The following is a 21,405-nucleotide window of genomic DNA, read 5'->3' on the forward strand; positions in this document are numbered from 1 at the left end:
ATTTCATAACCTTGTACTAAGAAGTAAATTATAGAGTGTACTGAAAGAAAAACCTCCCATTGACAAGTTGTTGGTATAGAGTGTTTATAGCTATCTGAACCAACCCTTTTGCTTATAATTTTCACTCACACCAACAAAAGCAGAAAAGTAGAAAACATGTTTTTCCAGTCCAACTATTAACTGATGGCATTGTGCAACATGGTGAGTGTGGAATAATTGTCATTTCAGAGCAGTCCTTGCTTTTTGGCTTAATCAGACAGACTCCAGAGGAATTTATGAGTGAAGGATCCTTGGCTAGGAAAGAAAATATGGAATATAATTTTAATGGAAATGTTCATAATAATTTAACATATATTAAACCATTAGTGGCTATCAAAAAATAAGCTCTTTATTTTGAAACAAAAAAGGAGAGGCAAGTACGATGAGAAATTTGTAACAGGGTGGAAGAGGACATGTCTTGTCTTGTTTCCATTGTTGTTTCACTTACTAACATGGAAATGGGGCAAATATCCCTGCATTTCTTGCAGTGCTGGAATGGAGAGTATGCTTCTGGGCCAACGTTTAGCTACTTATTGTGCTCTTCTTGGGATGAGATTCTTTATTAATATTTATTTTTTAAAAACTTATTCTATAAAGAAGAAAATATATAGCTTTCTGAATGGCTTTTTGCTTCTGAGATATTGTTGCCAAGGGTAGTCAAATTATTTTTAGAAGTAAAAAGTGAATAAAACTGCAACACTAACAGTGGCTTTGAAATCATCAGAAGTTTTTTTTTTAAAGTCATTGAATGTGAATCCATGTTCAGAGCAGCATCATTGGTAGTGTTCAAAAGGTAAAAGAAACTCAAATATTCATCATCAAAACAATTAATTAAAAAGGTGGTGTATACATAGACTTGAATATTATTCAGCCTTAAAAAAGAGGAAAATTCTGACATACTGCTACAACATGAATTAATACTGTTGTTGAACAAGGCAATAAGATGTGCATTAAACTGTAGAAATTCTTAGTACAGTAAATTTATGCTGATAATTTTAACCTTTTTTGTTAATATATTTTCTTCCATTTTATTGGTTTGCCTCCTGAGCTACCCCTCCTTGTCCTCTCTTCTACTCTAGTGTTTCAGTAAATTTAATTTAGGGTGCCTAGAAATTGCAAGTATGTATCCTTTTTTGGTTTGTATTTTACTATAATTTACACAAACAACTGGGTTTGTGAACTGTATTACTCCTGGTATCTTTAAAATATTGTGGGTGTTTTAATAAATTTTATATTTATTTTTTGCATTCATTTTTATAAAAAATATTGTTGTTGAAGTAAAGTAAGCTGCTCATAAAAGACAAATGCTGTGTGATTTTACTTCTTCAATGTATCTAGAATAGCTAATCCCTTGAAAACAGAAATAACAATAATTACCAGGGCCTGGGGCAGAGGAATGTGGAGTTGTCATCCAGTGGGTGCAGAGCTGGAGTTCTGCAAGCTGATAAAGTTCTGGAGACTGATTGTCTAACAATGTGAATATACTTAACGCTACTGAATTGTACAAAAATGGCTGGAGTGGTATATTTTGTTTTATATTTTTTAACCACAAAGTTGGAGTGACACAGTCTAACTAAATTGCATGGGTTTACTATTGACAGCTGAGTAAACAAATAATCCTAAAAGCCTTCAAATAATAATTTTCAGGTTCCAATTGAGGTTCCTTCTTGGCTTTTGGGGTATAAGAAGAAAACTCAAAACTGTGAAACTCCAAAGAGCCTTTTGAGAAAAGAGTTGACATGTTTAGGTTCATTTTGGGCATTAGAGAAATTCCAGTAACTTCAGTCCCACAGTATTTGTGGGAATTATAAGTTCTATGACAGGCTACCTGCTTTTGCAAAAAAGGGTTCATAGGACCCCAATATGTAAAGTACTTAAATGGGACTCAAAGTGGAAAAGCAGCTAAGTGTTTGGCTGAAATTTTTTTTTTTTTTTTGTACCAGGAATTGAATTCAGAGCCTCACGCTTGTCGGGCAGGTGCTGCGCTGCTGAGGTACATCTCTCTCCCTGAAACTACTTTTCTACTGCAGGTGTGAACCCATTTTCTGGCAATGATGTCCCATGTTCATGGGGCCAGTCTTATACTTTTTTCCTTTTCCTCAGGTCTTTCTCAGGCATCAAACCCACAGTGTGGTAAAGAGGCCACTTGCTTATGGTTTGTTTCTGAGACTCTGTTCATCTTAATAGCCAAAAGCCTGACCATGAAAAATTAAACCTTTATCTCATCCTCTCATCCTTACCAATCATGATTATATTTGATGATTCTTCGAAAACTGAACACTTTTATCCAAGGAGCAATTTGAGGGTGAAAGCGTATTACTATAATATTGATTTGTCAAGAGCATACCTGATGAGTACTTTATCTCACATTTCTGCCAAAGGGAATCTTGTTGTAGAATCAGCAAAGACCATTCCAAGAGCATTTTGTAACACTAATTGTATATTTTCTATGTACTTTTTTGGGTACTATTGAACACAGTACTTATAAAAATTTTATGTGTGCTCATAAAACTCTTTTGTTTTTGCTTACTGCTCTCTTCATCCTCCTTTTCCTCTTCCCTTGATTCTGTTTTTGGCTTATTCTTTATATTTTATTTTGCTGCCTGGAAAGCTTCTGGTGATGAGCTCAGTGATTTTCTTATTTTGGTAATCAGCAACATCGAACTTTCATAGATGTGCTTTGGCGACCATAGCAATAGAGCCAGCTGGCTTTTCACCACTCTCAGGGACGTGCTTCTGCATCTCAGTTATCCCTGCTGGTTGGAAAGATGAAGGCTGAGCCAGACTGACTCCAGGAGCCATGGAGATAGGCATAACATTTATGGTGCCCTCTCAGTCAATCCTTTCATTAAAGGGACAACTCCCTGATAGACTGGTGGTGCAACTTTATTCAGGTTAGAGGGCTTCAGGGAGGGGGTGTGGGATGTAGATTGGAAGGGAAGGGCAGGAGTTTACAGAATTAAACCAAGACATGTTGTTTTTAGACAATATTCTAATTGGACTTTATTAATCTTATATACTTAGAATTAGGTTGCTGAAATAATATACTAAAAGAAAAAAAAGTCTTGCTGACAGTTTGTCCAAAAGTGTTTCTTTTTTTCCTGGGAACTACATGTAGTGTGAATGTATTACCTGGCTTCACCTCTCTGCCCCCTAGGACCTGGCTAGCTATATGTTCCTAGTGCAGGGTGGAGGGTTGCTGAGCCCAAGCTTGTTTTCCTTTTAAATAGGAAACAATTACTTATTTCCTAAGAACTTCGTTGATTCTCAAGTAAATGTAGAGAAAGCTAATGGCAATTAAGCATGTTAAAAATATATAGTTTTCAATAGATTTTGTAAGCTACTTTTACTATGGCCTAAATTGTACATTCTCTTTGAATAGACATTAGGAATAATACCAAAAGGATATATTCCAATATTTGGATCAAGATATTGTTGTAGGTTGGATGGTGGCCCCCAAAAGATATGTCTATGTCCTGAAACTGGTAAATGTGGCTTTATTTGGGAGAAATGGCTTTAGATGTAATTAAGAATTTTTATAAGAGCATTCTGAATCACCTATATCAGCGCTAAATAGCACTGTAACACTGTCTTTAGAAAGGAGACACAGAGGAGAAGACCATGTAAAGACAGAGGCAGAGACTGAGTTATGTAGCCACCAGCAAGGACTGCCTGAAGCCACCAGAAGCTGGAAGAGGCCAGGAAAGATTCTCACTAGAGTCTTTGGAGGGAGCACAGCTCTGCCAACATCTTGACCTCGGACTTCTGCCTCCAGGACTATCAGAGAATACATCTATGTTGTTTGAGCCACCAAATCTGTGGTAATTTGTTACAGGAGCCCTAGGAAACAAATACAGAGATCCTTGAAAGCACTAGAATCTTGTAACATGGAGCTCCATTCAAAGAACAGAGACAGCATCCCGGCATGATGGTGTGGTGAGCCACGGGGGAATTTTAAATTTACACTATTCCTATTTTAAAGAGGTAGAAGGTGAGGCTCAAGGTGTCTTGGTGACTATGTTGGCAGGGGGTGTTGGACGATAATCCTGCTGAGAGACACTGTGCTGCAGTGCTGACATACTTGGGCTCCAGGTCCTGTCTGGAGTTGAATCCCACCTCTGTCCCAACTAATGTGACCTGGCTAAATTATAACCACTTTTACCCTCAATTTCCTCAACTGGAAAACAGCAGAGATAACTTCATTCTTATACCTGTTAAGAAGATTAAAAAAGTATAAAGCATCTAGAATAATACATAGGAAGAGCTAAGCGAATGTTAGCTATTATGATCACTACCATACTACATGAATATACGATTGCCAAATTGTGAAGAACTAGAGAAAGAATATAAGAGAATGAGGTCATTTTGAAGGGAGAACACATGACCTTTATCAGTTACTGGCTTTAGAAAGATTATTTTACAGAATGTTCAGCTCTGGTGTGGCTGCCATAAAGGAGATACAAAGCTTAGCAACCTGGAAAACTGCTCTTTACTGGACAAGAACTGTATTGACCAGTTCAAATGTATCACCTCATTTCAAAGATGAAGAAACTGAGTCTCAATAAGGTTTGCACCTTGCTTATTTTCAGAAGCCAAGGTGGAAACAACACTGGGATTCAGTCTACAATGCTCTCATTCTGAAATGTTCTTTCTGTCACACCATCCTCCCTCCTAAAACCATTTTTACAAATGCTCAGCATCCAAGAACTATTTTTTGAATTAGTAAAACCAAGCCTCGTTACTAATAACTTTAAAATACAACTGGAGCTTTCCAAAATATTTTGACATGAAGAAGCTGTTTCCAGTCATTTCAGAACGATAAATCTCTTGAAATATTGTAGCAATAAGGGAAAGATTAGGTAACAGCATTCAAAAGATAAACCTATTTCTTTTTGTCCACAGCCTCCACCCCTTCTCCCATTGGCTGGTAGGTTGCTGTTTCTATAGATGTAAGAGTGGACAGACAACTAGTAGCAGTCTAGGTTTCTATTTATTCTACTTTCTGTTTTTCTTAAGAATAATAATGAGGACAAAAAGAAAGAAAATGAAAGTCCTACTGTGGACGCTGATAATTTTCACTTTATTAGCGTTTTGAAAGAAAATGTTTTCAATTTAGTGTACTCTTTTCTCTTACTTTGTCGCTTATTAAGACTTGTGCTTATTAAGACTTAACTCCTCTCTTGTACCAAGGCCTTTCCGAATAAGATGCTGTCCATTTAAATAAAAAGATGAAGAATGTTGAAACAGAAGCAGTCTTAACTAAAAGACCCATAAATAAAGCAGTACCTGATGCTATGCAAGTCTGACCTTGGCCCTTGTACCAAGACTGGCTTCTTCTAGGTCAAGGGATTTTTAATCTGGAAGCTAAGGACTTGCCTAGGGAAAGGGTGGCCATTTATGAAAATTTTGCTTCGATCAAAGTTTTTCTGTACACATTTCACAGAAGCTTGTACTGTCTGTAAGCCAAGAATCACAGTTTTGAATGTCCTATCTCAGGCCTCCCCTCAACCTTGGTACCTGTAGCACCTTGGGTTCTCAGATACTAATATTTAAAGTTAATTACCACATTTTATTCCTTTATATAATCTTAAATGCCAATATAATACCCAGTATATTATAAATATTTGTTGATTGTTTAATAAGACAGAACTAGAAGCTTCAGCTTGTTAATGACGTCATTTGTAGTCAAAAGGTCAGATTTCTAAAAACATGACTGCGGGATATAATCAGAGCAATTTACCTCTCCGGAGTGTCCAGGTCTGGTCTTCTGCTTCACTTCTCCTCAGAATGATCTTGTGTGGGTTAATTCTCCTTTCTGGGTTATTATTACTTCATCTGTGAAATAAAAATTCGAATTAAATAAACCTGAAGATGTCTTCAAATTTTAAAATAATTCTGTTCTGTGTAAAATGTCATCAAACCATTTGGATAAATAATCTCTCACAAAAATTTAGAATGAAATATAAAAATGAGGCATAGGCTACCTTTATTTTAAAAATTATTTTTAGAGAAGGTCACAGTGTGAGGACACCATGGCTAGTGATTTCTATACTCTGAGGATAAAGGTGCTGCAGGTGCCAGGACTGAGGGGTTGTCTCCAGTAGGACAAAGGAACAGGAGCTATGAGCCCCATACATCCTCTGCCAGAGAAGCCATTTTTTAATCTGCTTGATATTTTGTGTTTGATTTAGTGTGTAGAAAATGTTTCTTGATTTTTTTAATAAAGGAAAATGGGTTAATTTGCATCATGGTTCTGGATACTGGAAGGGCCAAGATCAGGGACCAGATCTGGTGAGCACCACATGCGGCTTTGCCTCATGGTGGAAAAGCGAAAGAGAGAATGGGGGTGTGTAAGAGTGAGGGGAGATGCCAGGCTCAGCTTATAATTTTCCCTCTCTCTCCTTCTCTCTCCCTCTTCCTCTGTATAACTGCGATAAGTAATACTTCCATTCCTTTTGGGAAATTGATTCTATCTATCATCTATCTATTATCTTGATCAGTTTTTCTTTTTCACCCCCACTCTTCACTTTCCCTCATTCCCAAGATCCCCTTCCCCATCTCCAAAAAGTCCACCTCTCTATTTCCTACCATCTGTCCTTTATTTTGCCCTGTAATTATTTATGTTTTAGCTTTCTCATATAAGGGAAACCATATGATATTTAACCTTTGTGTCTGATTTATTTCACTTAATATTATGGTCTCAAGAGCCATCCATTTTCCTACAAGTGACTCAATTTATCTTTCTTTATGGCTGAGTAATAATCCATTGTTATATCTATTGTGTATTTATACCACATTCTCTTTATCCATTTATCTGTTGAAGGGCACCTAGGCTATTTCCATAATTTAGCTATTGAGAATTACAGTGGTACTTTGATTTACAAATGATTTTGGAAAAGATGGCCATGTTTATTTATGTGGGAAAGATAGCCACAGTCATTTTTATCACCCCATGTAGAGTTTGCAAACAAAAACAAAATTTTGCCAAACCCTTTTGTTTGTGAACCAAAATGTTCTTGAACCAAGGTACCCTTTTGGTGCTATAAACATAGGTATGCATGTGTCACTGCAATATGATATCTTTAACTCTTTGGGGATGATACCCAAGAGAGGTATAGCTGGGTCAAATAGAATTTCTAATTTTAGTTTTTTCCATAGTGGTTGTACTAGTACACATATCCATCAACAGTGTAGAAAGGTTCTTTTTTCTTCACATCCTTGCCAGCATTTGGTGTTTTGCATCTTTAATGATAGCCATGCTTGTTGGAGTAAGATTTAATCTCAGCATTCTTTTGATTTTAATGAATCTCTGTTAGTATCTTGGGAAGAAGAAGGAAAAAGATTAGGTAAATATTTATGTTTAAAAATCTGTCTTTGGGGACTGAGGAGGGAATAGCTCCATAGTAGAATGCACGCTTATCATGAGCAAGGCTTTGGGTTTGATCCCCATCACCAAAAAAAAAAAAAAAAAAAAATTAAAAAAATAAGAATAATTAATAAAAACTTGCCTTTGACTGGAAACAGAGTTATCAACCCCAAGACTTGTTTCTTATCTTGTAATTTATTAGCTGCATCACATCACAGACCTCTTAGAGTTTATCTTAGGTCCTTTTCTTCATGTGTAGAAGAATGATAATGTGTTATGCATAGGGTAGTTGTGAAAATGTTTGATAATTGGTGAAGCATCATGGAAATCATTAGTGGGTCTTCAGTAGTGAGCCCAGGGCTTTGGATTTTGTCCTAAATAGTGGTGTTTTTGTCCATTTGAATTAAGCATGGAGGGAAGCATGGAGGAAAGCATGGAGGGTCAAATTTGCAGATGACTGCAAGTTACTCATGAGTATCAGGGACAGCAGACTTCAGTATTCAAGGTCTAAGGATGGAACTTTGACAGAAAGAAAAGGTCTTATGCATTAGTTCAAAAAGTTAATTACACAAGGCTAAGATGAGGGAAACTTTTTATAGCAATTCAAGTAAGTTTTTCTTGATTTCAAGTCAAGAAACTTCAAGTCAAGAACTGTTTATAGTAGTTCAAGAAATTTTTCTTGACTTTAAGTTCATTATGAGCCAGCAGTGTTGTGATATGGTTGACAAATAAATAAGTGGTTCAATATTTTTTATTATTTATAGACTTATAGTGCCACAGATGAGAACAAGGGGTTATGCTCTTGTCCTTTATTAGAATCTTCTTTAAGCTGCTAGAAATGGTCATACCAGCTAGCCACAGAGAATGTCCTCAGGAAGAAATGTCAGAAGTCTTAAATGATTTAAATATTCCCCATCTCCCCCCCCCCTTTTCTTTTTACAGTTTTGGGGATTGAACCCACAGCCTTAGTACTGAGCTATATCTCCTCCCCTTTTTTATTTTGAGACAGAGTCTCTCAAAGTTGTTCATTGGAACTTGAACTTGTGATCCTCCTGCTTCTGCCTTCTAAGTGTTGGAATTACAGGCATGCACCATTTACCCAGCTTGGTCTAAATATTCTTACAATGATGTTTTAGGCTGTCATGGAGAAGATTTAGAACTGGCTTATTGTTTTCAGAGGCAAATCTCAGAAAAATGTGAACAGTAAGAGCTGTTGAAAGGGGAATGGGGGCTGGGGCTGCTCAGCGGTACAGTGCATGCCTAGCATGTGAGACCCTGGGTTCAAACTCCAGCACTGTAAAAAAAGAAAGAAAAATAAAGGGGTATGAGTTACTTGTGATACTGAGGATTTCTTTATAAAGACAGTGTAGAGACCAGACCACACCTTCTGTAGGTTTCCATGAATTAGGAGGAAGGTTTTAAGAAGAGATTACTAAAATTTTACCAGAATTTACCATTTACTAAAATTTTCTAAGAACTTTTTCTATTATAGAATTAAATATACCATGGGAGAATAATTTGGTTTGTTAAAAACTTTTTTTCATGGTGAAAGAATGTGAATTTTGAAATTGGTAAATGAGAACTTTCTGTTGCGTGATATTCATTCAGGATGTTATTTAATCTCTTGGTGCATCAAGTTATGTCATCAGTAATAAGGAAATTAGTATTTCTCAATGTTGTAAAGATTAAGCCACACAACTTTGGCAAAGAATGCTTAATCATGTCATGTCTCAGTAAAGGCTCAAATATAGTAACTTTTATTCCAATTATTTCTTGCTTTTCCTATTTCCTACATGTCTTCTATTTCCTTTTTTCTAAGAGATCCCTTTCTGGTGACTCTGTTGACTGCTTCAAGTGATAGATGATGTGAGTGGATACAGTGGTGACTTTCATGAGTCTGGGAAGAAGAATATGCCTGAAGCAAATGAGTAGTCATAGTGGCACAGCATCACGTTTCTTGTCTGCATCATGTTTGTTTCCTCCTAGATGAAGAAATCTATGGAACAATTTTCGTACTAAATTATAACCTGATTTTCTTGCCCATCAAAACCAGAACTGGCCCAACCTGATTTATTTTTCCTCTGTTTGTAATTTTATGCAATAAAACATGTATTAAAAATTTAAGGGTCAAGATCTCCTTTGTGGAGTAGGTGTGATATCCACAGCCTAGAGTGACAAAGGTTGGTAACTAGAGTATTGGAGTCTGTGGTGTCTTCCTTCCGTGCTTAATTTCCCAATCAATAAAGTGACCTTAAGTTCATAAAATTATTCTTCAGTGGATGAGTTCATAAAGGAGAAGCAGTTTACCATTCTCTGTAGATTAAGCACATGGGATCCTGTTCTCTCGAGCATCCTGCCAAATATTAAGTGAGAATCTCCCACCTCAAATGCACTGAATTAAGTGAGAGAATAAATGTCCCACTATCCTGGCCCCTTACTCAGGAACAATGCTTTAGTAAACACTTCATGTTAAGTTTCATAAGCTTTTCACTCTGTTCCTTAATCATTTCTTGCTTTTTCTTCTAAAAAGCAAATTTGTACCCAATAGCATTAACTATTCTTTCCCCAAGAATGCATATATATTGGAAATCATTTTAATAGTTCTATAAATAAGAAACAAATTAGAATCTATATTTAATCAAAATTAATAATTGTGAGAGTGGGGATGATTAGGTTGTAGCTTTTTATCTTTTAAAAAGTTGCCTTTTATTTTTATAGATAAGTTACATGACCAGGTAGTTAAGTAATTTATTTAAAGCATTGTAAGAGAACCTGGGGCTATGTAACCTATATTGAGTAGGCACTTTCCATAGCATCTAATGTAGTGAGTAGTAGTGATATCGTATTTGGTTTTTAAATGAAGAGCTTGGGCTATGTTTATAAGAAGTTGTTGAATTTTTTATTGCACAGTATCATACTATTAGTAATTAAACAACTATATACTTAGTATCATTCACATATATACATATGTGCACTAATAAGGTACATAAATTTTCATTTTAAAGTAAGAGAATTAATATTTTGCAATTTTAAAATAGGGAATCAATTTTAATAAATTCTTAGAGTTTATTGCTGCTAATACTAGGTAAAAGGACTTATTTATTTCTGAATTTTGTGTTCTTATCTTTGTAGGCAGTCTGTTTAATTTAAAAAACTTTTAGGAGAGCACAAATGTAAAATTTTAAAACCTTTATTTTACTGTTCAACCACACTAAGAGATACAAGTCTTCACTATGTGACAAATAATGCTTCTCTCTCAATAGAATACTTTCAAAAAATTGCTCTAGAACTAGTATAATCAGACTGTCATGATGATTGGAGAGACAAAAAATTGATTTCTATATACTAATTAGCAAAAGTAGAGGAAATACAGATAACAGCTAAATCAGAAGAGTTTGTTGACAACGTTAAGAGAAATGTTGCTATGTAAATAGGTTGGTTTTTAAAGAAAAGAATTATTTTGTTTATTAATAATTTTGACCACTGTTAAAACCATACTTGATATTATAAACATAAAATATCCCCTGAAATATCATAATAAAAAGTTACAAAATATTACAAATATATAGACACCCATAATTTTATCATCTTAAAAATAAGCATGACTCCATGTGGTAGTGCACTCCTATAATCCCAGCCCTCTGGGAGGCTGAGGCAGGAGGATTGCATGTTTGAGCCTAGTGTGGGCAATTTGGTAACATGGACAGACATCATCTCAACATAAAAAAGTGTTGGTGATGTAGCTCAGTGAAAAGGTCCCATGTTCAATCTCTAATACTGCAACAAGCAAACACAACAACAACGAAAGGTATTGTTCACATTTTGAAATTTTTTCCTATGTATTTTTCCCTTTAAACTTGGTTGTAATCATGGTATGTAATTGTATCCTGATTTTTTAAAAATTAATTTTACTGAATTAAGCTTTCTATTTTTTATATAGTTTTTATATTATTGTTGTCATTATTATTATTATTATTTTGTAATACTGAGGATAAAACTCAGGGGCTCTCTACCACTAAGCTGCATTCACAGCCCTTTCTGGCTTTTATTTTGAGATAGTGTCACTAAGTTACCCAGGCTAGCCTCAAACTTGTGATCCTGCTGCCTCAGTCTCCTGAGTAGCTGACAATAGGCATGTACAGCACTCCCAGCTTATGTTGTTACACTTAAAAATCACCTCTCTAATGATTTCATTTAAAATTCTAAGTTCACTCAAGATTTTTTCTATTCATATCACAAATATTTATTGAGCTACTAATATGAGCCTAGAACTTGCAAGGCACTAATGTGCTACTCCCAAGCATTCTATGGAAGGACTGCAAATATGCATAGATGATATATGAAAAAAATCTATGAAATCTTAATTTGTTACTGTTATCTCTTTTAGTGTCAAGACTTGAGTTGTTTATCTGGCTGCTGTTTATCAGTCAAGGTAGGTAAGAAAATATGTGTATATATTTTTGTGGATATTGTGGCAGGTTTAAGTTTATTAAGCTTAAAAAGCTTCTTTTTTTTCGTACCGGGGATTGAACTAAGGTCCTTGTGCTTGGCGAGGCAGGCAGTGGAACCACTGAGCTAGATCCCTGGCCCGGCTTAAAAAGCTTTTTAAAAAATTCTCTTTCCAAACAGATACATAGCATTTACATTCTCATGATAATAACAGAAAATTTTGAGACAAAAGGAAGGTTGTGATGTTGATTGGAATAGCTTCCATTTATTGTGGGCTGGGCTGTGTGTGCCAGGGAACATTCCGGATATTAACACACTTTTGTCATGTATCCTGGCTGCCAAGTCAGAATTCCCAGGGCCATCACTGGCTCCAGTCTAAGTAAATAAAATAAAAATTTTTTAGTAGGATTTTAAATTCCCCATGAGATCCCTTTGGTTGCGGTATGCCCAAGGGTATTATCACCAATAGAAGCAGAGGGAAGCATTAAAGTTAATGGGCTTTCATATGGTGTTCATGGGTTAGCTCTTCTTATTTAGAAGGTGATAGTTCTATACGAGGACATTCTGTGATAATTTTGACTAAAGGTTTTGTACAAAAAAGATTATTAGATTTTTCAAAAGAAGCAAAAAAAAAAAAAAGGTAATTTAATACCTAGGGCTGGATAAGACTTAATTTCAAATAGGATTTGTTTTTACTTCTTTTCTTCTTCTTCTACATCAGTGAACATTCACTGATACTTATTGAGCATGAAATTCGGTAAGGCACAGGGCATATGTTTCAGATTATGAACACGGACTGGTACTACCTGTCCATGGGGGTGGGAGGAGTCAGGTGTGAGTGCAATGGAGGTATTAGCTCCCCACAAGTGGTCCCGGACAATGCTATCTTGAGATTTTTTCCTTTCTTTTTTTTTTTCTGGTTGTTTTAATTTTTTTTTGTTCAATATGCTACTTATATTTATTCACAATTTTTTTTTAATCTTTGCAAAGCTCTTCAGCTCAACATAACTTTAACTCAGAATTACTAACTGACATCCTTTGATCTTAGAATGGAGCCAAAGAGTAGGGATGCAGTACTTCAGATGAGATCAGGCATGTTCAGGGTGCTATGGCCACAGGCAGATGCGATACTTCAATACCAACTTGTCACCATGGAAGCTGCTATTCTACGCTGATATCAAAAGTAGGTATTTATTGAGTAATCTATGCTCTAGAAATTTACTAAGCACTTCGTAGGTATTACCTTATACAGCCTATTTAATGACACTATGGTGGAAGCATTATTCCTATAGCCAGTTTACAAATGAGGAAACAGGCACTGGAGAATTTGAAAATTGGTTCATAGTAAATGAACCATGCTCATAATCACTCAGCCAGGCTTTCTTTTTATGCAAAAATAATTTTAACTATAATCTGGAAAATCATCCAACTGTTTCACTACCTATCTATTCCTCATCTCTGCATCCCTCCCTTCTTCCCTTCATCCATCCATCCATCCATCTATCCAGCTAGCCAGCCAGACATTCAATGAAGTATTTAGCAAGGATGGAGAAAGGTTATAAGCTTCAGTAAGATAGTCATGCTCACTGTCCTCGAGCCACTTTCTAGAGAATAAGAGGAATAAAGAAATAAGCATCCTCACATAGTATAGTTGGTGCTATGACAGAGAAATTTTGGGTAGTCTGGGGTGCAGGAGGAGGCTCATAGCAGAGGAAATGTCAGGATTAGGATAGCAGGTGGGAAAGTTCTTGTTATTATATCTGTGTTCTTCAACTATTTTGATCGCAAAGCCATATTACCTAAACTCTTTGAAACACGGTCTTCTTTTGTCTTGTTTTCCTAGTGCCTGGTACATAGTAGCTGCTGAATTAAAATTTGGTGAAGAAATGAATGAGACTTCTAATGCTCCATTATAAGAGTAATTTTAAAAACTTATTTGTATTTTTATTCTGAATGTTTTAAAAACTCTTCCTCAAGCCTGAAATAAATGCTCTTTTTTGACTTACAAAATCCTGTCCCTGTTCCTTTTTGTTTTTTGTTTTTTGTTTTGGTACCGGGGATCGAACTCATGTCCTTGCACTTATGCAGCAGGCGGCAAAACCACTGAGCTAAATCCCCAGCCTTCCTGTTCCTTTTAAACCTTCATCTAAAAGCTCTGTTCCGGGAACACTGCCACGCCCATTGTATTTTACTAGAACAAGGCTTCTTTGGGTGCCTATTAAAGTAGGTTACCTGAATGGAAATTCTGGGACCATCTGGTGAAATAAAGACTCTCTGGTCATTTTTTTCCTCCTTTTTTCCCCTCCAGTTGGTCTGTGGAATTTGATGCTCTGCTTATTCTCTGTAATTTGGAAAAATGTGTCCTCCCTTAACCTTTCGAGATGGCCCTTAAGGGTTTCTTCCCCTCAGTTTTTTCTCTTACTCCTACTCTTCAAGAGCTTTTAACTATGAGGAACCAAGTCTTAATTATTTATACACAATCCCTTGTAAGGCTGCAAGAATTCATAATAAAACTAGACAAAAAGATCAACAGGAAACTAAAAGCCCAGGCTGATTATTTATTTGAATGAGTGAGAATTTTTGTTATCACAGGACAATGTTTTATTTAGGTTGTAATTCTTCAGTGCAGGTGTTGGGCTATTTCTTCCTTGTGCTTGCTTAGGATGTGTTGGGGATAATATATTTTTCTTCATGAAACAATGGAATATCTAGACAGCCAAACAATGCTGGTGGTTAAAACTAATGGGAAGAAGAAACCAAAGTTCTCAAGGGGAAGAAAGAAGTTAATTTGGAGCTGGCAGTCCTGTGGCCTATTGAAGTATGAAGTTAGGGTTGAGGCAAAGTCAGTCAAACACCTGGGCATAATCTGTCAAAGTCATGGAGATCCAGGGCACATGTGTAGAACACAGGATCCAGGGTGACTCCGCAACTCCTGAGCACTGTACATGCAGCCAATCAGAGAAGTGCTATTTTCAATTTGTTATTTACATCTGGCACAAAACCAAGCAAGTCTTTGATAGGACAGTTTGAATCTGGTGCCAGGCCAACTGAGTTTTTGACAGGACAATCATCTCAATGCCGTATTTGCATGAGAGAGAAGCCAATTCAGGGATTCCAGATATAAAAGATCCCCTTCCCTTATCCTCATGGCTTCTGTGAGTCTGTTCACTGGCCTGCTGTTACTCTGCAGAGCATACTTCTTTTCTACCTTCAATAAATGTATATCCTACTACCTTCTCTGTGTCCTGTCCAAATCTTTGTTCAGGAAACCAAGCACCTGGAGACCCATCACCTGCTAACATTATCTCAGTACCAGAATGGTGGCCAGGCTTGTGCATGATTATTACATAATTACAAAATTATAGGATCTTATTTCCTAGCCTGGTCTTACAATTTAAAACTGTACCTCACTGTGTTGTCTTTTATTTTTCTCCAGAGCTCTTATCTCCTTTACTTGCACTACACATTCACTTATTGTTGTTGTATTTATGATGTTTGACATCCCTGCTATAACTTAAGCTCCTTGAAGCAGGAATTTTTATGTTTTGCCTATTACTTATGCAGAGCCTAAAAGTGTCTTGGTGTAATATAGATGTATGATAAATATCTGTTGAATAAATGGAACCCTAATCTTGATGAAAACAATATATAAAAATAATAACAATGATTTAACTTTTCTACATGTATTTAACTCAGAGACAAATGATTAGACATTAAAAAGTATTCTATAGAAACTTTTTAATTGGACAAAATATGACAATGGGACCTCTACAAAAGTGGTGACAGAACATAGTTTCATCAGCACGGTTTGCTCTTCAATACATGTGTGGAAAAGGAGAAGCCTATGCTTGTGAGAATGAAAAATGCTGGAGGTTTTTTGAAGTAGGTAGACTTGACTCTTAAAGATAAGGGTACAGTTTGGTTCAGTGTACTCATAACTATTCTAGCAACACATGCAGATGTTCATCACCCCCAGAGACTCTGAGACTCACTAATTTTATATGACCATTTGAGGACAAAGCTTTATCCCCCAATTCCATGATTCTTAGTATAGGCTCAGGAAGCTTGCCTGAACACAAAACTTAAAAGGTGATGAAAGAAATGAATTAATTATTTAGGAGCTTCTCCTGCATTTGAGATTGTTGTACTTATAGCAGGTGCTTTCCAGCAAGGATATGCCAGTATGCTGTGAGTTCTACAGTGGCTGCTCCTCTGGCTCCTTCAGGACTTTAGCTTTTGGGGCCAACCGAGTGTAAAAAGACTGGCTGATCTGAGTAGGAACAAATGCACTTTTTACTGAGATTCAGGCACCTCCCACGCTCACCACTGTGGGTCATCATGAACTCAACACTTGGCCTGAGGAATAGGTAAAAGTCTAGGTTTTTCTAAAAGCAAGAGGAGCAATTATCCTCACAGGTTCTGCAGTAGTATAATGAATGGATGAATCCAAAATGGTATGACATTGTATGCAAATTTTCTCTAGGCCTATATTAATAACATCTGACTTATTTTTTAAATAGAAGGTAGCTTGGGCAGGTATGCAAATATGTGCAAATCATATAGCTGTGTAATACCAGTGCCATTTTAAATTATTTCATATATTTCAATGTGGCCCTTTGGGAAAAAAGCCTCACATAAACTATTGGTCTAGTTGTACACAGGGTACTAGGAATTCCAAGTTTTACACTCATTTGTTCTTTTTTACCTCAGATAATTTTTTAAAACTGCTTTGTTGAGATATATATCATATGCTTTTTTGACACAGCATATAATTCACCCAATTTAAAATGTACAGTTTAATAGTATTTAGTAGTATGACATTCATATTTACACAGTCATCACTATAAGTTTTAGACCATTTACATTACTGCCAAGGACAACCTACATACCCTTTAGCTGTCACTCCCCATTTCTCTCTAACTCTCCCTTCCACTCCAGCCTCTGACAAAATTAGTCTGCCTGGTGTTTCTATAGATTTGCTGATTGTGGATTCACTAAACTAAGATTGTTTCCACTCTTTGGCCTACTATGAGTAATGTTGCTATGAGCATTTGTGTATCAGTTCTTCCATGGACGTAAGTTTTTGATTCTCTTCGATATATGCATGTCTTCTTTAGCAGTGCCATTATTTTACACCCCACAGTTCCAAATTCTCTGTGATCTTTTGTGTGTATGTGCTGAGGATCATCTCCAGGGCTTGCATGCGCTAGGTAAGCATTCTATCACCAAATCCTACCTCCAACCTTAATCTCTCCACATTTTCTCCAACACTTGTTATTATTTTTTTTTATTGTTGTTATGACCCTAACTGTAACCATAACAACTGTATATCCTCTTTGGAAAATGGCATTTCAAATCCTTTGTCCAAATTAAAATGGGTTGTTTGTCTTTTTATTGTTAAGCTTTTCATCTTCTGCCATAAGAGCGGTAGGTGGGATGGTAACTGAGAGAAGAAAGTCTCAGATTTCACAGTTGGTCTTGCCTGAAATAAAGCTTGTCTAACAGAAAGCTGAGGAAGATGAGAAATGTTGATGGCCTGCTTTTTCTTGGAATCTACTATAGCTTCAGACCAGAGCACAGGCTGAGAGAGAACATTGTACTTTTGGCTGTATTTACTCACAATGAAGCACCAATCAGCCAATTGGATCATCATCACACCCAGATATAGGAGGGTGGGAAATGGATTGTGGCTCAAAAGTCACTAACTCTTGCTGTTCTTACTGAAATGCTATAGATTGCCTTGAATAAATATTACTTCATGATAATGTCTAGAGACAATTTTTACCATTTATTGTTGTTTTGTAAACAGCAGGTTTGCAAAGATTTCCACACCACCATTCTAGAAGTTGAGTCCCATTTAGGTAATTTTTTAATGAAGATTCTGCTTCTTGTATATGTGATGTTAAAATAGTTTATGCTGACACAGGGTAAAATTGGCTAGAGAAGTAAAAGAATGGTTTTTATAAAAATATTTGCAAATCTGCACACAGTGGAGTAAGAAAACCAATGACGGTTGAGGATTATTTGACTTTCAACTTCATATCCAGTAAAATTCCAAACTGTCCAGGTATTTGGCTTGAAAACCCATATTCATTTATTGTTATTAAGAAGTTACATAGAAATATTTGCGGGCCATGGATTTAGCTCAGTGGTTTCACTGCCTGTCTTGCAAGCATGAGTTCGATCTCTGGTACCAAAAAAAAAAATTTGAAAAAGTCTGTCAGGGAATTTCATGCTAAAGTATGTTGTTGGTGGCCTAGTGGTAATCTATATGCAAAATCATAGTTATAAAAAATCATTAAAATGATGGCTTTTAAGAAGCATAGTAATAATTCAGAAGTGGAAGTCAAGTTACTAAAATTTCAAAGTTTTATACATAAATTTTAAAAGTTCCTTAACAAAAATGTTCACATATTTCTTAATTTTGGTTTAATTAAAAATAACTACTGTACCACAAAATCTTTTAGAAAAACAACATTCTCAACTCCCCTGATGCATTTTGTAGGACTTTGAGGATTAAGATTTCACATTTAACAATTCCTCAAATTCTTTATTTGATCATGGGGTGGGATCATTAGTGAACTGAGAACTAGTTGAATGCCATTTTAATTGAAACAAATCTAGAATTTCACTCCAATCTCACTGTAATCTCTGTCCACTCTAACCCCTTTTTCCAGCCCTGTGGAATGTTCACCAGACTCCTTAGATGCTCAAGTTTGGTTACTTATAAATGATCACTTAGGCATCTTTGAGGAATTAGATGCTGTTTAGTAATCATGAAAAAAATATGTTAAAGTCCATTCTGTGTTGAAAATTCTCCACCTGTTTTGTAGTTGACTTGGTTATCTATTGCATAAAGTAGCTTATGGGCAAAAAAGTATTGCATAATGGCATGAAACTGGACAAAAATGAATATTTAAGAAAACCAAGCATATCCCAAAGATACTGTTCTTGAATATTATTAATAAACAACATACAGATAAATAATGGAAATAATACATAATTTTCTTTTGGCCAGGAAAGTTTCAGTATCAAAGTTTGGCTTCTGCTGAGTGAAACATCTTGGTTTCCAACATAGTAAAAGGCAAATGGAAAAACTCATTTAATTTAAAAAATTGTAATGCAGTTAAATAATAAACTGATACATTGCATTAAAGCTCACTATTAACCCCCCCTCACTCTGTAAAGACAGGAATTCTGTCCTACTCCAGCTGCTTTACAGTTGTAGTAGATATTTTGGAAGATGCTTACCTCCAGGTTGTGGGTTCTTCCCCGTGGCTTTAGCTGAGCACGGATCCTCTGGCTCCTCCCCAGCTGCTGTCAGCTTTTCACTGTGAGAGGCACCCGGAGACTCCCAGAGTTAGGTGTTCGGCCCCGCCCTCTGCACTATTGCTAAAACTCCAATTCTGCCAGACTGATTCCGGTGATTAATGATTGACAAAAGGAAAACACTCTCACGCAAACTTGTGTCCAACCGCCATGCTCCCAGCGACTTCCTCCCGAAGAGTGCGTCGGCTGCACCACTCCCCTCCCCCTGCTCTACGGTCCCAACTTCACAGACGCTGCCACTGTCCTGGGAGGTCACGCTCGTCCTCGGAGGAATGAAGCGCAGTGACTTCTACATTTTAAAATGTGGTCATCTGTAGCTCGTTCTCACTTCTTCCGGGACCAGCCTCTTAGGAGGGGGCCTTTCCCGATGCAGGGGAAACCGGGGCTCCAAAAGCAACTGAGGAGGAGGCTAAGGCGTCGCTGTCACCTCCGGCTGCTGCAGTAAAACCCCGAGCTGAGGCAGGGACGGGGAGGAGGGGACAGGGAGGCGCCCTCCCCCCGCTCCGGCTGGGAGCCCCGACACTACCAAAAGGGCACGTCCTTTGGTGGTAGAGTGTGTGTGTGTGTGTGGGGGGGTGATGGTGAAGGGTGTGTGTGTGAAGGAGGATAAACAGGAGGTGCCAAGGTGAGAATCCGGAGGCTTAACCTAAGCCAGCATCGAACTGCCCAGGGAGAAGCCTGCGCGGGCATCGATCCGTCCGCAGACTTTGACCACAGGGCGAAGGAGCCGGGCGACTGCGGTCCGAACTCAGCGTCAGCTGGGAAGCGAGAGAAGGCAGGGCTCGGGCCAGGGCAGCGGTCAGCCGAGCAGGCATCCCACTGTACTGTTCAAAAACCGAAGAAAGCGAACCCTTTTAGCTTTGGCAACGGATTTTTGTGCCTTTGAAGGGGCAAATGCCTCTCCTCGCCCCATTCCCTCCATCCTGCCACCTTCCCCCAGGTGGTTGCGAGGTTAAAGGTGGAAAAACTGACCCCGAGGCGGGTGGGGGTTAATAGAGGAAGAATCGTGTCTGGAGAACTTGTGTGTATCACTCACAGGTGCAGAGAATGAATTTGGGCCCGACTTCGTTCGGAGGGCAAATTAGGAAAGAGGGCTGGGAGGCGAGGCGGCGACTGGTGCAGACACGCGCGGCGCGGCTCCTGGCTGCTGCGGCTGCGGCGCGCTGCGCTCGGCTCCTCGGAGCTCACGGAGCTTCTGGAGGAGGCGCGGGACCCCAAGGGCATCCTCCCCGGAAACCCGCATTCAGAACACCTTGGAGCCCTTCTCTCCTTAGGCTCAGGGCAGAGCTTGCGTCTGACGCCGCGGCTGCTTGCTAAGGGCGCCAGGAGGGAGGCGCCCCCCGCCCTTCAGCTCCGCGGCGGAGATTCTGGCTGCCGGAGGCCCAGAGGCGTCCGGGGGCGAAAGCTTCTTTTGATTAATGAGCACATTTGGGCAGCATCTGCCGTTCGGCCCCCACTGCCGAAGGAGGAGGAGGAGCACCGCACATGCTCCGCCAGGGCTGATTGTGCTGAGGCGCGAATTTGAGCTGCTGGCAGGTTTCTGCTCCTCGTCACAGCACGCTTTCAGCGGGTTCCAAGCTGGCAGCGCTGAGAGAGGCTCACGTTATTATTGGGCAGCGGCGTCTTCGTGGAGGAGGAAGGGTTTCCCCAAAGGGAGCTGAAGGTGTTTGAGGACAGGGAAGGGAACTAATAGAAGCAGTACTTGCTTGGTGCCTGTGTTAGCCATTTTATATAGTTATCTTTTCCTTCAGCGCTTGTATTAGCAACCACTGCTAGTATGTTTACTTCTTTATCACTTTATGTTGGTCACTATCCTTATCTCTTGGCTTCTCCCGACACACCTTGGAATGTTGGCAGGGCGGATGTGACCACCCACCGTACAGAAAGGAGGAAGTAGAAACCCTGAGAAAGGGCTGGTCTGGCTTCTCCATCATTAGTATTCATTATTTAGTTCCCTGCCAGATCGTGACAAGTTCACACTCCGGGGGTGCACATTTGTGGAAATGCTGGAGTAGCTCTTCCTGCCAAAGATTCGTGAAATGGATATGAGTGAGGCCTGGCAACAACTTCAGCTGGATGGGGAGAAACGGGCACAGCTGGCAGCAGTATTCGGACCATTAAAAATTATCTTCAATGACATATAGGAAATGTTACCACACACAGGCATACCTCTGTGCATTCTCAAATGCAGAATAGATGTTCTGTATTTTCCATACAAACAC

At 38.1% G+C, this 21,405-nt stretch overlaps 1 protein-coding gene and 1 long non-coding RNA gene across 4 annotated transcripts in view; one reads left to right on the forward strand and one right to left on the reverse strand.

Annotated features, from left to right (window-relative positions):
* The window catches only part of Sptssb (serine palmitoyltransferase small subunit B), a 44,764-nt gene extending 23,882 nt beyond the window's left edge, over positions 1-20,882 (reverse strand). For 2 of the 3 annotated variants that reach the window (XR_015440916.1, XR_015440915.1), the window contains exons 1-2: positions 19,106-20,882; positions 5,780-5,874 (exon numbers count right to left, since the gene is read on the reverse strand). The gene's annotated coding sequence lies outside the window, so the exon portion shown is untranslated. The remainder of the gene's footprint in view (positions 1-5,779; positions 5,875-19,105) is intronic. The other variant, XM_087186462.1, reaches the window with a different exon arrangement.
* On the forward strand, positions 11,291-13,900 carry LOC147825317 (uncharacterized). Its single transcript, XR_015440917.1, has 3 exons — positions 11,291-11,837; positions 12,903-13,037; positions 13,698-13,900. It is a non-coding gene; the product is annotated as an uncharacterized LOC147825317 (long non-coding RNA).
* Positions 20,883-21,405: the final 523 nt, after the last annotated feature.

Source organism: Heterocephalus glaber, unplaced genomic scaffold (assembly GCF_053883595.1).
Source record: "Heterocephalus glaber isolate CG9 unplaced genomic scaffold, H.glaber_assembly_v1.0 deba00001504, whole genome shotgun sequence".
NCBI classification, from domain to species: domain Eukaryota; kingdom Metazoa; phylum Chordata; class Mammalia; order Rodentia; family Bathyergidae; genus Heterocephalus; species Heterocephalus glaber.